The sequence below is a fragment of the Peromyscus maniculatus genome, chromosome 17, assembly GCF_049852395.1.
Source record: "Peromyscus maniculatus bairdii isolate BWxNUB_F1_BW_parent chromosome 17, HU_Pman_BW_mat_3.1, whole genome shotgun sequence".
In the NCBI taxonomy this organism is placed as follows: domain Eukaryota; kingdom Metazoa; phylum Chordata; class Mammalia; order Rodentia; family Cricetidae; genus Peromyscus; species Peromyscus maniculatus.
Window position 1 is genome coordinate 8,236,943 of NC_134868.1, and position 20,002 is coordinate 8,256,944.

General features: G+C 39.1%; 1 pseudogene; it reads right to left on the reverse strand.

The window, feature by feature from the left end:
• Positions 1 to 399: 399 nt before the first annotated feature.
• Positions 400 to 1,355, reverse strand: LOC102903948 (nucleophosmin pseudogene; annotated as a pseudogene).
• Positions 1,356 to 20,002: the final 18,647 nt, after the last annotated feature.

The following is a 20,002-nucleotide window of genomic DNA, read 5'->3' on the forward strand; positions in this document are numbered from 1 at the left end:
ACCTGGAAGAAAGCATTGTCTAGGGATTTTCTGATTTCCCAAGTGTGTCAACTCCTTGGTAGCAGGTTTAGTAACTGGGGAAAAGAAAATATCACAATTAATCTGAGGTCTTTTTTTTACTTTATTAAAATACTGAGTTTATTTCATATGTATATTTGTCTCCCTACCATTTCCACATCTGACCACAACTATTACTATGTCCTATCATAACATTCCATACATACTTAAAACCAAATAAAGGGTGGAGTTCCATCCTTGAAAACTAAACAGGCATTTTAGACAACACACTCTTCAGACAACACATTTATGAAGCACAGTAGGAAAGTTCTCACTTTGCATTATAAAAAGAACAGCCAGATATATCAGCTGTTACAGAAATTAGGTAAGATGGAATATTTCACACTGTTTAAACCATTTTCTTAAAGAGACTTCCTCCACTGCCAGAGATCTTGAATAGCCTCCTGGTCAGTCATCCGGAAGCAATTCTTTACATAATTAATGAACTTGGCTTCCACTTTGGGAAGAGAACCACCTTTTTCTATACTTGTTTACATTTTTGCCTTAATGGAACTAGGTCCTTTTGGTGTTTTAGGAGTTCTTTCCTGTGTTTTGAAAGACTCTTGACCCTTTGATCTTGGTGTTGATGGTTTTCAGTCTTTTCCATTTTGGTTTGATTTTTGTGCATTTTTAGCTGGGGTATCTCATACAGAATTCTTCACTGGAACTTTTTCTTTAGCTTCCACCTCATCAAAATCATCATCATCATCATCATCATCATCATCATCATCATCTTTATCATCCTCATCATCTTTGTCAAGTTTTACTTTTTTTTCTGCGGAACCTTGTTACCACCTCCAGGAGCAGATCGTTTTCCAGACATACTTAAGAGTTTTACATCTTCCTCATCTTCATCTCCTGACTCTGCGTCTTCCTCTGCAGCTACTAGGCACTGTCCACTGATGTGCACAGGCCCTGAACCCACTTCAACATTAAGACCACAGGTGGTGTAATTTCAAAGCCCCCAAGAGAAACTGTTGGTTGTACAGACATTTTCAAAGTTGCCAGTGTTACTTTAATTGGACTACCTTCATATTGTTTCTGCCCCTACGTTGTATAATTCGTCTTTTGCCCCTGCCCCCAAACTAACCGATCTTAGTGATAACTGGTGCTCATTCTCATCATTATCCACCTTAAAGTGATAATCCTTGTCAGCTTTTAGTTCACAGCCGAAAAGGTAGTTCTGAGGCCTGAGAGGGCTCATGTTCATGTCCATCGAGTCTTCCATGAGGTGGAGGCGCGCACTTCGGTGTGAGAGAAGTCGGACAGAGGGAACTGCCCACTGCTCCGCAGAACAAACATGCCAGGGACAATCTGAGGTCTTTTTTTTTTTTTTTTTTTTTTTCGAGACAGGGTTTCTCTGTGTAGCTTTGGTGCCTGTCCTGGATCTCGCTCTGTAGACCAAGCTGGCCTCGAACTCAGAGATATCTGCCTGCCTTTGCCTCCCGAGTATTGGGATTAAAGGTGTGCACCAGCACCACTGGCAATCTGCAGCCTTAGAAGTACCTTTCTCATCACAGAAAACTTCTGGCATCATGACTAACGGCTGTGTGAGGAATGTCAAAAGGGCACAACTGAGAACAATCCACAGAGCTCCATCCATGTAAACTACTTTGATTTTAATTGTGTGGCTTAAAGAAGAGAAGCTGAAAACCTGGGCATTGTCGACCAGAACAAATTATTAAGGAGACTGAAAAGATTGAAAGCTAGACTCTCAGTTCCCGTTTACTCCACGAGAGTAAAATAATGAACCCAACATTTTTACATCTTATTCCTTGGTAAATTTCCCCCAAAAAATACTATCAATTTTTAAAAAGAATTATTTTATTTTTATTTACCATCTATTATCCCTGGGGAACTGATTCTCCCTCTTAGAAGGCACTAATTGTCTGTAGTTCTACATCCAGGGGTGGGGCCTTGTGAGAGTTCCCTTTTTCAGACTGGCATGTCAACTGGTGTTATTATTGTTCAGGTCTTATTTAGGCAGCTATTTTTTTTTTTTCATATTTGAGCACCTATCCTAAAGTGGTTGCACTGCTAAATATTTGGCATTAAAAAAAGAAAAGAAAGAAAGAAGAGAGAAAAGAAGGAAGGAAGGGAGGGAGAAAAAGAAGGAAGGAAGGAAGGAAGGAAGGAAGGAAGGAAGGAAGGAAGGAAGGAAGGAAGGAAGGAAGGAAGGAAGAAAAGACTGGTAGTACAAAAAGGTAAGAGAAGATAGATGACATCTATATTGGTAAACAGCTAATGAAAGATGACCTTCTAAACCCCACAAAGATGCTATTTGGCCTCATAGTATAGTAAGTACTGCTTAATGGCATATGGCTGGTGAGGTCCAAATATTAAGACAGATCGTTACCATGGTTACTATAGTTTATGGAAATCTTATCTGAGAGGTTGTAGAGGAAAAGCAGTCATGTACTTAGCCTGGGAGCCAGAACTACTAGAATTTAATAACTGTTTTGTTCTTTGTTAGCTGTGAACTTTGCCATACTGACCAGCCTCTCTGACCATCCATGTAAAATCCTCTCACATACGAACCTACATCTATCAGTCTATCTTGTTGGCTGCACTACTGTGCATACCCTCCCGCTAGAAAGAAGGTGGTTTCGACTGAACGACTGGTGAAGAGATGAGGAATCATCCCAGAGTCAGTAATCCAAATGTGTATCCTAGGCTCTGAAGAACCATATGAGACTAAAAAAGAAAATGTGTTGATAGAAGCAGAGCCAGAGTGATGGATGGAAGGAAGGGGCTATAAGTCAAAATATTCTGCAAATGTCGAGGACATGGGAAAGGGAAGAAAACTGAATATTTCATACACCTTTAAGAAGTAGAGAATTTTTATTTTGGTTGGCTGAGGTCTATTTTGGACATTTAACCTCAGGCAATACAGCATAATACATTTTTGTTGTCCTATGAGAGTAAATATATAGAACTTTATAAGTATATGAAAAGTCAAGACCACCTGGGTGAGGTTGCCTTGTAATCCCACCGATAATATCAATTCTCCCATGACGTTCATGAGGCAACACAGAGGTTCCAGGCAGGGACATAGTCTTGGTTAAATGGACTATTACTGAGAACAAATGCTTTGTTTTCCTGGAAACATTTCAGTACAAAACATTTTAAGGTTTTGGCACATTTGTTTTGACCTCACACCAAAATTAAAAGAGTGAACGTGTTTTCTACTATTTGGGGAAATAATTGCTTTTCAGATTGCAACCTCAATATATCTAATGACTGTCATTTGTGCTAATGTCATCCTTTACTCAAAGACATTTCTATAGGAAGTAATTGATGATTTTTTGAATATTATAATACCAGTTCTTTTCAGGCAGTAAAATCCCAGGGTTTTGATGTTCAAACAGACTTAATAACTTAGTAAAGATGGAGACTATTACCAAAATATTGACCAAAACATATAAAACTATGTGAATCACTGTAAATTAGCAGAATTGTTCAGACACCACTTCAAATGCCATGTCCCTTCCTCTTACCATGTTGATATATTATAAATCTATAGCAATTGATAAAACTTACATATTGGTAAGAACATGATTTGCATTTCATGTTATTTTGCATAGAAATACACTTTTGTTTTATCCATCTGAAGGTACAAAGTGAAATTATGTGTCTCTTTTCTGAAAGCAGCTTGAAGAATAGCACGATTTTGATAATGGAAAGGTCGTTGTTTTGTGTGCTGATGTAGCACTGTATTCAAACAGTTCAGAAGGAATTCAATCATTTGTAGACATCGTCTTCACAATGCAGGAGCTATTGTTGCTGCTAATTCACTTGAAATCAAACTATTCTGATGGTTGCTTCCTGGAAGCCAATGGCTGCCTTTTTAAATACAAAATGTGGGATGGAAATTACTCTTTCATGCACAGATTAACTGTGTGTGCATAAGCTTTGAAATCATTACAGTAAATTTTACATCCTAACTGATCTAGTGATATAAACCTCTTTGTGTTCAAGGTAATTCAAAGGTCATTTCATGAGTTACATAATAAAAGATTGGGAAATTATACTGATGCTTGTTTTTTTCTAAATGAGAGATTGGGTGACCATGGGAAATTTCCAAGAGCCTACAGTCACATTTCTGAGTTAGCCCACAGTCCTTAAGGAAAAAAATATTATCAAAGATAGCTTCATTCCTTGATGCCTACAAATATATTTCTGTGCTGAAATCAAACTATAAAAATCCAATTAGCAAAAGCAAACATAAAGTACAGGGCTCTGAACCATGGAGTAATGATGTAAATCATGGAGATTAAGCAAGGCCTTTACACTCACAGACTAAGAAACCAGAATGCACAGAAGTTATGAGATTCCTATAAATAAAATTAACAAAAGCTAAGTGTCTGCGGATGATATATTCAAGCCATTCCCCATTCTGGCTTATCTTAAAATCAGTTCAGTCATTTGATTCAGTGCCATCAGATGTCCCTATGTGTCAAGTTTTGTCCAGAGTGATTGAAAGATTCTTTAATCCATGGATTCATCTTACTGCCAGAAGTCTTAATTATTGAATGGAGTTCCAGGGGGAGGCATTTACCAAACTAAGCGGGTAGTGTTTGAAGGAACAGGGAGAAACAAGAGTGAACACAACTGTAACTGTGTTTCTCCTCAGAGCTCCTCGCTTCCAGCAGGAGCTTCCACACACGAAGTGAGTGCCCCCTTCCCTCAGGCCTCCTTGACAGAATAAGTAGGAATCACTGAGGACCACAGAGTCTTCTGTTTAGGGGGAGACCAAAGATGCAGTTTTAGGGAGCACTGTCCTTTGCCTGGCCTCTCCCTACCTGCTGGAGAAAGGAAAAAGGAAACCCATACTGGGAGTGCTCCCAGCAGCATGGAGCCCAATCTTAATCTCACAGCCCCGGTTCCGTGATATGCTTGAGACAGGTGGTGCCCACCGTTTTACATGAGCATCGTTCACATTGTTCCTGATTGCCTTGATTGCTGCTTGAAGCCCAAGATTGTCAGTCCTTATCTACCAGCTTCTCATCCTCACGGAGTTATGTGCACAGCCCTCTGAGATTCACGGTGAGTTTACAGCAAAAGAATATGTCCCCAAGAGTGCAGCAGCTCAGCCATAATGTAAACTGTGTGAATAGGAATGGATACTCTTGTCTTCCTGTGTGAGAGGTATAAATCTAGGCTTGAGGGTTGGTCCACAGGGGCTAGGCTAGAGTCAGCCTTCCTATCTCCTCTGCCCGGCACCCACTGATAAAATAGAAACTTTTCTCTGAATGTTCTCTTGACCTTTAAAAGAAACTCAGCTCTGTGCTGGGAACACTAATCTTGATTAAGGGTCTCTTTTCCTCTGCCCTACTTTTAAGAGTTATCTTTACTATTTGCAAAAAAAATAAATAAATAAAAACAAACCAACAAAATATTAGGTGTTGGTTTCAAATGCAGTGCTTTTACTCTGTGAGGAAAAATCATTAGGCATGACAAAACCCAGAATCAGAGCGTTATTAGGAGGAGGGAGAGGTGGAACAGAAGGGAGTGACCAGGCATGTGAAATACACATGGAGAGAGAGAGAGAGAGCGGGGGAGGAGGAAAGAGCAGACGAGAGAGGAGGAGTCTGTGACCGACTTGTTAAAGATTTCTCTGCACATGCGTATGTGGGCTTATGGAGCTACGCCATGCATGTGCAGACTGAGTGACCTTGCTTGCCCATGCATGATGTAAGACTTAAGGCCCCTTACTTGGTTACTAAACTGCGCATGTGTGGTCATGCAGCTGGAGGAGTGGCAGAATCCTAACAGTAGGGATGCCCACAAGCTACACACACACACAGGGGGTGGGGACAGCAAGAATTCTCAGTGGTCAGTGCCTGCCACAGAGGTTGGTGACCTGTTTCCATCCCCAGGACCTACATAGCCTCAGGAGAGAACTGACACCCATAGGTTGTCCTCTGACCTCCACAGGCACACCGTGGTACACATGTAGCCACATATATACATGTACTACCCACACAAAGTAGATTAAAAAAAACATAAAAAATTTCCTTTTGAAGCTGAGTTACAATTGCTTTTTGTGGCAAGAGATGTTGTTAAACCTGAAGAAAACAACGCGGTATTTCATTAACAGGAAACCGTGAGGCGATTATTACTAAATGTTTTCTAGTAGATCATTCTGAAGAGAGACCAAGTGTGTTTTGCCATGATTTAGCTATTGCCAAAATGTGGGGTTGGTTCAGTAACCGTGTGTCTTAACATTTGCCTAGGAGGCCAGAGAAAGCGGAGGAACTAGAGCCGTGAACTGCACAGAAGAGCAGCTGTCACTCACGTTTCCACGGGTCCTGCAAAGTACTGTCGGGGGGGGGGGGGGGGAAGGGCGGGGCTGTACCCTTCTACTTATCTCTGTGCTCAAACCTGACCAAGGAATAGTCTTGCACTGTTGACTGGCACACAAGCCTCGTTTCTAGCCCTTCTCTCCTACCTTGTTCATGGGAGAAATAGTCTAAGACACCCAGTTGAAGCCTGAGACCACAAACACTCATATCCTATATACAATCTTTTTTCCTACATACACAAAAATTATACAGTTCTACAACATTATTTAAAAGAAGTACTATAAACAGACATTTTCTATCCCAACTGCCTGTTCCCAAATCTTTAGCAGCTACTTCCCAAATTACCACACAAAGGCTTATATTAATTATAAATGTTAGGCTGATAGTTCAGACTTGTTACTAACTAGCTCTTACAACTTAAATTAACCCATTTCTATTAACCTATGTACCTGTCCTCTAGCATGTCTTGTTTCTTGGGTGGCTGGTCGGAGTCTCTCCTGATTCCACCCTCCTTCTTCCCATCATTCTTAGTTTAGCCTTCCTGCCTAACTTCCTGCCCAGCTACCGGTCTGTGAGCTTTTTATTAACCAATGGGAGGAATACATATTCATAGTGTAGAAAAGGATTGTTCCACAGCAAGGTACTCCGTGGCTTCTCATTGAAATATTTGAATTGTCAGCATTATCATCCTTGCACGTTGGGTCCTTCTCTGAGTAAAATAAAGTTTCTTAAATACAAGCCTGTCAAGGTCTGAGACATCCATCGTCACATTGACAACTGAGAGGACTCAGTTGGGTAGGACCCACATGGGTATGCACATGTACTCATATAAACAGCCAGAGTTATATTCCAGGCTGGACAAGAGGGCACAAGTTTTCATCACACACTTTGGAATGGTGTAAAGTTTATGACTTAGGAGATTGGGAATTTTCTGAGTGAGGTTGACCACAAATAACTAAAACTGCAGATTGAAACTGCAGATGAAGGGAGACTGCTCTATCTCTGATTTGTCATACTTCCTGCACTTCTGGAACTTCAGATTCTTTAAACTAAAAATTGTCCTTCATTATAGCATTATGATCACCATATTGAACTAAAATATATTTAGTATTTCTGAATTTCTTATATAGTAAATTCTAAAATCACCTTCATAAAAATGTCTTCAAGTTGTATCATCCTTAACTTGTGTCTCCAACTATATCCCTTGTTATTCTCCCCCACACCTCATCTGAAGTTATTCATATCTAAATACTTATAAAAGTCAACAAGTATCTGATGGGTAGTCATAATGCCAAGTAAGTTTGTAATTACTGTGATTCTTGTGGTGAATAAAGCTTTTGCCTTCACAGACCTCAAAAATTCAGAGAGATAATATGAAACACTACTATCACCTTTCTCTTTAATGCTCTTTGTCCCCTGTAGGAAAAAATCTCTGATGATTCTTAAAGAATGAAAGTCTTTATAATAAGCACAATGACTCACTCCAATGGTCTCTTCTGCTATCAGTGTGGTGGCTTTACAGGGGCATGTCATCATAGCCCATTTCACTTAGTGTGCAGTTATTGATTTTATAAATGTTTTTTTTCCTTATAGCTAAGACACGAAGAATACCAGAAATGATTCTTGGAGGACAGGAGAACACCTTAGCTTTTTATCTCAGAACTATGTCAACCTGACTCTTTGCTATCATTTAATCAATAGGAAAGTAGATTATCTTATCATCCCACAGGATGCCTTGTCCATGGATTGCATGTTAATTGGACCTGGAAAGAAGGAAATGTAAATATTCCAGATGTTTTGGTAAATACAGAGATGCCAAAGGATGAGAAATAAATCTTTGGAAAATGAAGGATTGTGTCATTTCTCTGAAGTTTTGGGGGAGAGAGATGATACGAAGGTTCAACACAGTAAAAATTTTAAGTCACTAGAACCAAGGCTCAGAGAACATGGCCATACAGCTGTTGCACCCAGTGACAGCAATGGTTACCTGCATTAGACATGTATGAGATCAAATTAGCTGAAATTCCAGCATTCATAGGGTAGAACACATGAAGCACCACCCCATGTGAAGAAGTATTGAGAGTTTGCAGGCTATCAATGTTCCTGTGCAGGCTTCACACTAATGCAGGTAGGACAGCTCTAAGTGAACTTCACAAATCATTTTAAAAGAGGAAGAGAGGAGAAAGAAGAAAAGGAACAGGAGGAAGAGAAGGAGGAAAAAGAGGGAGGAGGAGACCCAAAGGACACTGGAGAGGGGAAACAGTGGTAAGGGGAATATGAACATATTTTCCTGTATACATGTATGAAATTCTCAAAAATTGGAAAGCTAACAAATAAAATAATGCTATCTCCCTAAGGATATATGGTTTTTAATGGAAGACCACAAGTCTTAATACCTGGAAACAACATGCATCGCAGTTGTTGGATGACCTAAAGACTTCTCATCTTTAGTGGACTCCAGAAGAGGAAAGCACCCAGGAGCTACACCCTGAGGTGAGCAGGCTCTGTCATTTTTGTCTCTGTCAGATGATGTCAACAGTGTGTATGCTGGACAGAGACTGGCTGGCCTTGATGAAAGTCACCCAACTCTCAGAAGTCTGAGGAGAACCCAAGCCCCTCCTGCTATGTAGTTCTGGGTTTGGACACCTGATTATGAGGGCTAAGAACTGAGGTGTTAATTATGAATAGAGCATTAAGAGTTATTAAAATATATAAAAAATGTAGATTAGCATTGTAATTATCTATGTAATTGGTTTGTTTGTTTCATAAAGAAGGATGTAGGTTACACACAGCCGCGCTCTAGGTGTAACTGGAATATATTTGGTGAATTAGATTCCAAAAGCCTGATGAAGTCATGTAGGCAGGTTGCTCACACTTCTGTCAATCATGTTTGTATCTTCAATCACATCTAAGTTTTTTATGAGAATTTGCCTGGACCAATTTTTGTTGAGAAGAAAATAATTTGATTTGGTTTACAAAATTTCTTACTTAATATATTGGGATTAAGAGGAAGTCACTCCTTCATCAGTTTTGACAGTAGATGGCCCTGTTCTTGTGTGTCAGCCCAGGCCTGTTACCACTTCTGTACAATAAAAAAATAAAGAAAGAAAGAAATATAAAAATAAAGAAAATTCTTTTCTTAGATACAATTCTATGCATACAAACTATTTGGAATTAACTCAAAAAACTTATCAGAATTTCATAGTAAATTTAGCAAGATTTCAGAATACTAGATAAACAAAATAACAGTATATAACCATAAGTAACTTTTTTAATTGAAGCTATTTATAACAGCCAAAGCATCAAATTCCTAGGATGAAATCTAGCACGTGGTTCTCAAGTGGAAATGATTTTGCCCATAGGGCTCTTTGGTATTTGCTGGAAATCTTTTGGTTGTCATGGCTAAGGGGGGCATCTGGCATCTAGGAGGTAGAGATCAGGGAGCTGTTAACATTCACAGTTCTCAGTATGCTGCAGCATGCTTCAAAATGCCAGTCATGCTGAGATTGAGAACCTACCAAATAACATAAAAATGAAGACCACCACAAAAAGTGTATAGAAGCCAACTAAAAGAAGCCTAAAAAAACAAAAAACTAAATATGTGAAAAGTTCTAATAGCTCATGGGTCACTATGATGGCATATTCTCTCTAAGCTGATTTATAGTTTTAGTTATTTAATTCTTATTAAGACTCCATCAGGTTGTTTTTATTTTAGTGAAATAAACTCATTCTCAAAATGTCATTTAATGATAAAGGATCTAACAAAGCAGAAGCAATCTTGACAAAAGAAAGAAAATGCAGAGCTTTTACACCATCCAACTTTGAAGCCCACAATAACTCTGTAGTGTAGGGCAGAAAGGGAGAAAACAATACTCAAGAAATAAATTGACACACACACTGATAATTGGTCACAGCAGATGCTAAGTTCATTCCTCAAAAAAAAAAGGGAAAACCCTCTTATCAAAAGTTGCTTGGTTGTAGCTGGGTATCTGTATCAGTCAATAGCATTAAAGATATTCCCAGAGATACCCAAATAAGCCCAGTCCCACATTAATAAAGATAAAACAAGGCCTCCCCCACTCCCCTGCCAAATTCATATGACCAAGAGCAAGCTATGTTTGAATTACCCACTTCTCATCCTGTGTCTTTAATCTGTTAATGGTTTGTGGTTTCTTACTTCTCTGTAGTCTGTCTGTTGGGTGTCTATCCTGATGTCTGACTGTCCCTATGTCTGTTTGTATGTCTCTAACATAGGGGTTCGCACTGTATTTACTGAACAGCACAGAAAACATGATATGGGAAAGAAACAGGAGATGTTTTACAGAAATATTTAGCAAGGATTTTACAAGGGATTTAAGTTACTGACTCCAAGTGACCCCAAATGACCTTGATAGCAAAGAGTACTGAAAATATTACCATTAACAAACTATATGCACATTGCTTTCAGCATTTATGGCAAGTATTTGTGGTATAAGACTGCTTCCAATCTGATGGCTACTTTCAGCAAATGATTGCCATACTACACACATACCCACATACATTGCTCTGAGTCAGGGGCTTGGAAGATTTCATAATTTAAGATGGAAGGTATGCATTAACTTACATTGCAAATGTGGAATACATAGGAAATTTAAGGTACGTAGGGTTAGTTTTTACATTTAAAGGCAGGTTAAACAAACAGGCCAAGTGTAGAGCAGGATACCAGGCTGAATCCTAAGTGACTTCAGGATATTTTATTAACTTGGCTGTGCGCTCCAACAAAAGTTCCAATCTCTGAATGGGAGAGATATTTTCATCTGTAGTATCACATACGGATGTCTATAAGGGAAAAAGAAAACAAAAGAGACTCGTCTTTTGGGTGAGTCTCACACCAAGCCCCAAATTTATTTTGATGTATATCAAAAACCTAATCGTTAAGCCCAGGAGCATAAATATTGCAGAAGACAGGAAGAAAACCCTTTTGAGGCCTTGAAATAAGGAGAAGTTGTTAGATAAGGCATAAATAGCACTAACAACCTAAATTTTGAGAATCAAGAACATAAAAATTACCATTTCTGCCTTTCAAAATATATCATTGCTGTGGAATAATTTTCTTGTGCACTGTAAAGATTTGTCACTCGAATTGGTTTAATAAAATATTGGTTGACCAGTAGCCTGGCAGGAAGTGTAGGCAGGGAGACCAAACTAAAAATTCTGGGAAGAGGAAGGGCAGAGTCAGGAGTCTCCAGCCAGACACAGAGGAAGCAAGGTAAGACTTTCATATTGAGAAAAGGTACCAAGCCCACATGGCTAAACATAGATAAGAATTATGGGTTAATTTTAGTGTAAGAGCTAGATAGTTAAGCCTGAGCTACCGGCTGAGCATTTGTAATTAATATAAGCCTCTGGGTAGTAATTTGGGAAGCAGCTGCTGGGTGTTTGGGAGCTGCTGGTGGGACAGAAAACTCCCTTTACATACCACTACTGAAATGAACAGAGGTCATAGACCAACTTATGTAAAAGGACTTGAGTCTATAATATATAAAGAACATTTCCACCGATATTAAAAACATGATTCCTTTTGCTGAAAATGAGTCAGATTTGGACAGTGTACTACAGAATACATATGAGTGCTCAATAAACACACAAAAGATTAAGTATTTAGTGTGCCAAGCTGTCATATTTTGGTGTAGCATCCTCTAAACTCTGTCAGGTAGTCACTGTCTTTAGTAATCAGGATTCTATCTTTGAATTAATTGAACCTTTCATGTGATAACATTTCATACCCACTAGAGGACTAAAATCCAAAGGACTAACTCTGCTGTCTGCTAGTTAATCCATGCAGCATGGATTGTTAATGGCTCTTCAGCTTCCCTTGGAGAACTAGTGCCTGCATTCTCAGGTCAAATGTATCCACTGACATGTGACCTTCATGTTATAGATGCAGTGACTGAGTTGCAAAGGCAAAGAAGTTGAATGCTTTAGAAACTTAAAGTGAATAGTTTACTAACGTCTACATTCCTGGGACTTGAACCTACATTTGCTAGGCAACTGCATTGCCACTGAGGTGAATCCCCTGCATTTTCTCTTACTTTCCACTGCCTGGTGTGGCCTTGGACTCACTTAGAAATGCAGAGCAGGTTCATTGTAAATGTTATAGTCTCATAGTTAATAAGTGATAAGTCTGAACCCAGCCAGTGTCTCTATTTAAGTTTTCAATGGCAGCATGCTTCTTACACTTCCTAGAATGTGTTTTGTTACTTGTTACTGTGAAGCATAGAAGGTTTTCCCTTTGTGTGTAATTCACCTTCATCCAAAATCACCATTCACTTTTCCAATCTCTCCACTGCCTGCCTAACACCATGCCTCTGCTTTTCCTATAATGTCGTAATTAATATTTCAGAGACATTGCACTGACATGTCAGAGTATTAGGTTAAACTTCATGAAATGGCTATTAATCTACCAACTGTGACCAATAAAAATGACAATTTAGTATGTTCCAATGTATAGTCTCATTTTATAGCTTAATTTGTAATCTCATTTTGTAGTCTTAATTCTCAAAACCTAGCAGGATGTTCTTGTACACACTATACATTTGCTAAGTGAACTTGGACTGAAGAACTGAATGAAGTCACCAAGGCTGATGAAGTAGAGAGGCAGGTGTGGTGATCAAAGGATCATAAAGCAAGGTACTTTGAGAAGCTGAAAATTGAAGGAAAGGCAATCACCACACTATTTTCCTAAATTCTGAAGAACAAACATCATGTCCTTTGGGAAATGTATGTTCAATTGCTTGTCTTCGGACTAAGTGCACCCTCAAGTTTGAGGGGTAAATGGCTAGTGGAGTAGTTCCTTTTTGGATATCACAATATACAGCTATGTTGAAGGTCAGAAGTCCAAATGAAACAGCAATTCTAAATGGCGGGAGATATGTTATCATACATTCTGATTCAAGCCGTTCCTTACAAATGGTAAATGATGTCAGTCTTGGTCTTGTAAGTGCTTGGAAAGTGCACTTGAGATCAAAGAGGAACAATGGTGAGAGCAGAGCTCCCAGGAGAAAGCTTTCAGGATGAAGAAGGGACTGCAGAGCAGCGGTCCACCCTCCTCTGAGTACACAGATGGCCTGGAAATCATCTTTCAAACACTGGATGTGGCTAGACTAAGTGGGAGTTTCAAAGTTAGATGTAACCGCAGCAACGACTGTAATCAAGTAGTTTTGTGAGGGAAGAAATGAATTCTTAAGATTAAAAGTGTGGGGTGGAAGGATACGTCCAAAGTACATTTATAGCTTGTATAAGAATGGTCATATGTAACCTATTATAATATAATAAGAATTAAAAGATACAAACAGAAACCCTGACGGGGTCAAAATGGAGGAGATGTTGGATGCCATGGGCATAGGGGACATTCTAAGTTCTTATTTTCATGATTTTTTTGTAGACTCTATGTTCATAGGTATAAAGGATGTCATGAACTCTTGAGGGAAAAATGATGAAGATTTAAAATTTGAATGTTACAAGCAATAAAAAATATAGCTATTTTGTGGAATGCAAAATAAAGATAATACCACATTTCCAAAATAAAACATGGATAAAATGTCCCTGAGTTAAATGAGTAAGTTTATTTTCAAAGAAGCAAATTAAAGTCACATCTATTTTATACAAGTACCCGAACACAAGTTTATTAAGAAGAAATTCCAAATAAGTGATAAAGTAGCTATGAGACAATGTTTTAGATCAGCAACACAAAACAAATTTGATGAAGTCAGTCCAGAACAGGGTCTAGATTTCTGTATTTTTATTAAAAATACAATTGCAAAGGTGACCTGATGTATCTCTCCACTTGAGAACTACTGGAATAGAAGTCTCTTATTTAAAGGTGGACACCTTTAAATCATATGGCTGGGGATGAAGCCCAGTTGGAAGAGCGCTTGTCTAGCACACAGCAGACTAGCTTTGAGCTCTAGCTCTGTACAAAACATGCCTGGAGGTACACATCTGTAATCCCAATCCTGCCCAGGGAGTTGGAGGCAGGAGGACCAGGAGTCTTCAGTCATTTTCTGCAAGAAAATGAGTTTGAGGTCAGCCTGGAATACATAAGACTTTGTGTCTGATGATGCTGATGGGTGGTGATGACAGTGATGATAATAATGAAATCACTGTTGACAATATTTCATTGTTGCCTAGTGTTATTAGACAGCGATTGATCGACATGCTGCAAAATATGTGAAGATAGGAAAAATGCTTTTCATGTTTCTCCTTTGGTTAAGACACATAATGAGGGAAAGTCTCTACAAAGTTCCATGAAATGTGAAATATTTCAAATATTGGGTTTAATATCATTTCATTCTTATAAATCTCGAACAAAGATGGTTATCTCTGTGCAGGAAAATAAATTTTAAATATCACTTTAAATTACAAACAATATTTCCTGAAACATTAACAATATTTGATTTACAAACCTTTATTTGTTTTTACTATTCTACCAGAATGAAATTTCTTTCATTTTAATGACTTAGAATGCAATCTATGAGCATCCCCTTAGGCACATGAATTACTTATTCAATAAAAGCTATGGGTTTTCCTAAGAAATAGGCACATAAACGTGTACATATGAGTAGTTTACAGTTGTGCCATTTCAACCACAGGTCAAGAAACCCCAGAGACAGAGAAACAAGGACACATGTGTTAAGACATATTCTTTATCTGAGTGGCCTTCAATTTCTTTCCTTCCTTCTTTTCTTCCTTCCTTCTTTTCTTCCTTCCTTCCTTCCGCCCTTTCTTCCTCCCTTCCTTCCTCCCTCCCTTCCTCCCTTCCATCCTTCCTTCTCTCTCTCTCTCTCTCTCTCTCCCTCTCTCTCTCTCTCTCTCTCTCTCTTTCTCCCTTCCTTCTTTTTTTTTTCTTTTTTGGTTTTTCAAGACAGGGTTTCTCTGTGGAACAGCTCTGGCCATCCTGGAACTCACTTTGTAGACCGGGTTGACCTTGAACTCACAGAGATCCACCTGCCCCTGCTTCCAGAGTGCTGGGATTAAAAGCATGTGCCACCGCCATCTGGCAGCGTTCGATTTCTTAATTAATTTGAGATTGGACTGTATGGATAGAAATCACACAAATGACTGGCACTTCACACAGACCATGGACTCTGGCACAAGAGAGAATATGCCTTTATGTTCATTAGTTCTGTTCTGAAATCACCAAGTGGACACATCCACAATCAGACTCATCCACATACAGATGGCACACAAGGCCAGAGCAGAACACGTGGTTTAATCTTTACAAGGGGTTGTAGTTTTTACATTGAGCATCTCAAGGAAATTGATCAGCATTTATTACCTTTCCTTGTCATAATGCCAAGGCAAGCCGAGTCTGATAGTCTGTCTGTAGTAGCAGCTGCTCACGTAGGAGGAATGCTGGAATTCACAAGTTAAGACCAGCATAAGCAGCCTAGGAAGACCCAGTAATGATGAGAAGGGAGGGAAGGGGTAGGGAAGGGAAAGGAATAAAGGAGAGGGGAAGGCAGAGAAGGGAGAGGAGAGGAGTCTGTCAATACTGAGATATTTATCTTATTTGACCTTTAAGATCCAACTGTTTTATCTGAATCCTAACTACCCAACCTCCTGTGACTCTCCATAGACCTCTTTGGTAGTCAATCTCATTCTTTTGTTGATAATAACAAACACTGCTATATTTTTGAGCCTCTTCATCATTAAGCATACCATGATGTTGTGACATCGATTCAGGTTTTGTTTTACATGCCTCAGTAAAAATGTATACTTTCTAACATATTGAACTTTTGTTAGTGAAGCTATTTACTGCAAATCAATATGATGTCCTCACAAACTGATGTTGATGTAACAATATAGCTCTTATAACAACTAGCTCTTATAACTTAAATTAACCCATTTATATCAATCTATGTTCTATCATGTGGCTCATCCATCTTGCACATCCTGTTTCCTCTCCATGTCTCCTGGCTTCTCCCACATACTTAGATTCCCCCCTGTTCTTCCTTCCTCTCCCAGGAAATCCCACCTATACCTTCTGCCTAGCTATTGGCTATTCAGCTTTTTATTACACCAATCACAGCAATATATCTTTACACAGTATACAAATATCCCACAACATATTGAAGTACAAGTTAAAATGTGCTGTGGGATAATGCTTTTGTACACTGGTTTAATAAAACACTGATTGGCCCATAGCAAGGCAGGAAGTATAGGAGTATAGGTGGGATAAGGAGACAAGAAAAATTCTGGGAAGAAGAAGGCTGAGTCAGGGGATACCAGCCTGCCGTCCAGGGAGCAGCATGTAATGGCACACAGGTAAAGCCACAGAACATGTGGCAACATATAGATTAACAGAAATGAGCTGAGTTTAAGTGTAATAGCTAGTCAGCAGTAAGCCTGAGCTAATGGCTGAGCAGTTTTAATTAATATAAGCTTCTGTGTGTTTACTTGGGTCTGAGTGGCTGAGGACTGGGCGGGACACAGAAAAACTTCTGACTACAAAAATGTCTTCAGGAGTCTGGAGCAAAATGTTTATCAATTAAGTTTAAGACAAAGAGGGCAACACAAAGGAGAAGATGTGGTTTTAAATTCAGGTTCAATGTTGGGGGTGAGAAACTTGGGCTGAAATTGACAATCTTGAAGGGCTACAATCTTCCCTCAAGCCAGTAGGTTCCTGATACACTGGGTCCCAATTAACTAAATCAGTGGTCTTTAAAATATTTTCCTCAAATACTCTGATTTTATCTATTATTTTAATTATTCTTTTCAGTGTGTGCTCCTGTCATACTAGTTTATCTTTAAAAATGGAATATTATATCACATTTTAATGCCCTTAATGAAATGAGGGCATATAAACTATGAGAAGGATAGGATAATTCTAACTGAAAGGAAGAGAATTCTCAAAAATCCAGGGCACTGTGACCTGGATTTCAATGAGAGTACATTTTGACCTGCACATGCTCTTAAGACTTCTGACATAAGAGGGAGGTTTTTATCCAATTTGCGGAAATTATGAAAAATAAGATATTGAACCAAAATCAAAATGTAGGGCTTACAACAGATACTTTAGTGGCTGTCTTGTACATTTTTTTTTAAAAAGAGATTTATTTTATGTGTATGAATGTTTTGCCTGCATGTATGTATGTGTGCTGGTACCTGTGGAGGTAAGAAGAAGGAAGGCATCAGATCCTCTGGAACTGGAGTTATTGGTTGCAAACCACCATGTGGGTACTGGGAACTAAACCGTGGTCCTCTGCACAAGCAACAAGTACTCAGCCTCAGAGCAACCTCCCCAACCCCTAGTGGCTGTTTTTAAGTGCTTTAGATATACCGTAACCTTCACAACATAGCGAAATGAGGTTTGTTTATATCCAGTAACTGCTTAGAAGAAATATATACCATAGAGATGACCCGTAATAGTAATAACAGTCTACTGGTGGCACATACGAAATTACCATCTACATGGAACTACACGGCTGTAATTGTGATTGAATCATCATAACAATAAGGCAGGCATGAGGATATCCCAAAGGGAGACAATTGTAAATTTCTCTTACTACCGAACTGTGGAGAAAAAACTAAAGATCGTGACTTATCTCTGTGCCTCTAGCCATGAAAACAGATGAGACTGGTTTAGGCAGAATCAAGAAGGAATCTGAGCCAAAGAAGACAAAAAGAATCTGAAGAGACAAAATGAAGACCTGCTAGGCTTTCATCCTTCACTGAGGTACCCTGTGGGCCCAAGTGAGGAGTCAGCGCTTTGTATGATGCATACTTTTAAATGTCTGTTACATTATTGACTGTCAACTCATCTTTAACATACAGACCTTTGGGGAGGCTTTAAGTTCCAAACCACAGTGGCCTCTGGACACATTACCTAACCACTCTTCCAAGTCCCAGTTCTCAACATTGTTACATTAAGGAGTAAATGTCACTCAACCCAATGAACTGATCATGTGTGTGCATTCCTGTTTGTTTGATCCACGTGCTTTTCTGTCCTTGATTCCATCTGCTTTCCTTCTCTCAGAGTCTGGGAATATTGGTAAAGCTAGAGGCCACACTGTTAACATATTGCTATAGTTTATCTTTACTGAGTATTACACTAAATTTTAAAAAAATTATAATGAACGGTATGAGTTTAAATTTACACTATTTAAGCAGGGAAACATGGGAGATGTCAAATATAAGTGAACAAAGAGAATCTTGAAATAAGTTTTGAAACATATAGACAAGTTACATTTTCTAAATCTAAATCTCACCATCTCGTGGAATATGGAATCATTCTGCTTGGCTTTAAAGTCAGTCTCTACAATCTGACAGACATGTGACCTTGGGGAAATGATAAACATAAAAACTTCCATGGGCATACTCAAACAAACTGTGTGTCTGATATTTACCTTCTTAAAAATGTTTGTAAATTTGTCATACTGTGTCTAACAGTTTGTCTTGATTACGGTGATAAGATTCTCCAAATTTCAAAAGTATTTGCACATGTGAAATCAAGAAGTACTGTATTAGTCAGGGTTCTCTAGAGTAGCAGCACACACACACACACACACACACACACACACACACACACACACACGCTCACAGGTACAACTAATCCGACAATGGCAGGCTATGAATGGAAAGTCTAAGAATCTAGAAGTTGCTCAGTCCACGAGGCTGGATGTCTCAGCTGGTCTTTAGTAGATGCTGAAATCCTGAAGAAGCAGACTCCAGTGCCAGTGAAGGAACAGACTTGCCAGCAGGGTGAGAGGAAGCAGGCAAAGAGCAAAAACTTCCTTCCTCCATGTCCTTATATAGGCTCCCAGCAGAAAGTGTGGCTCCCATTAAAGGTGTGTCTTCCCTCCTCAAGATTAGGACTAGAAGCAGATTCTTCCACTTCAAACCAAGCAAACAAAATTTCACAGGTGTGCCTTCCATTTCTGTATTGTAGTTCATTCCAGATGTAGTCAAGCTGACAGCTAAGAAGAGCCATCACAAATACTAAGACACACCACCACTTGTACCACCTCACCAACTCTGGGAACATGCAGTCTCCTAGTCAAAGAAGAGCGCTGTCTCCTCTCTCCCCCAGTCCCACCCTTTTCTGGTGTAAAGATGTGAGAAGGGGCTTGGAGCAGAGAAAGGCAGAAAAAGAAAATGTTCGCTGTGGACACTGAAATTCGAGTTCCATATAAGTTTTGTGCTTTTTTTCTATTTTTATTTTCCAAAAAAAAATATTTTAAATGCAGAACCAGTCTTAGCTTCCAATTGCACAATTTGACAGATTTTATCAGCTCCCAAGATATTTGCCAACTAGCTTTAATCCAACCACATAACACCAGGGTCAGAAAAATAAACCTATAGCCCAATAGGCAACAAATCTGCAAGGAAATGCCTGTCTATTCTATTGTAGTTAGTGTCAAAACTTATAAGCAGTTTCCCTAGAGACCACTCTCCTACATCACCGAACAAAGAGTCAGTTCAGTGCCCCTTCCTGTTGCTATTCGGAAAAAGGAGGAATGGTGTCTCTGCAACAATATACTCCTTTCCTAGGACAGCACCACCCCTCAATCTGCCTTACCGATCACAACAGAGGCCACAACAGAACTACACTCTCTTCAAACCAGACTCTCTCAGTAAACCCTGGATATTCAGTGAACTTT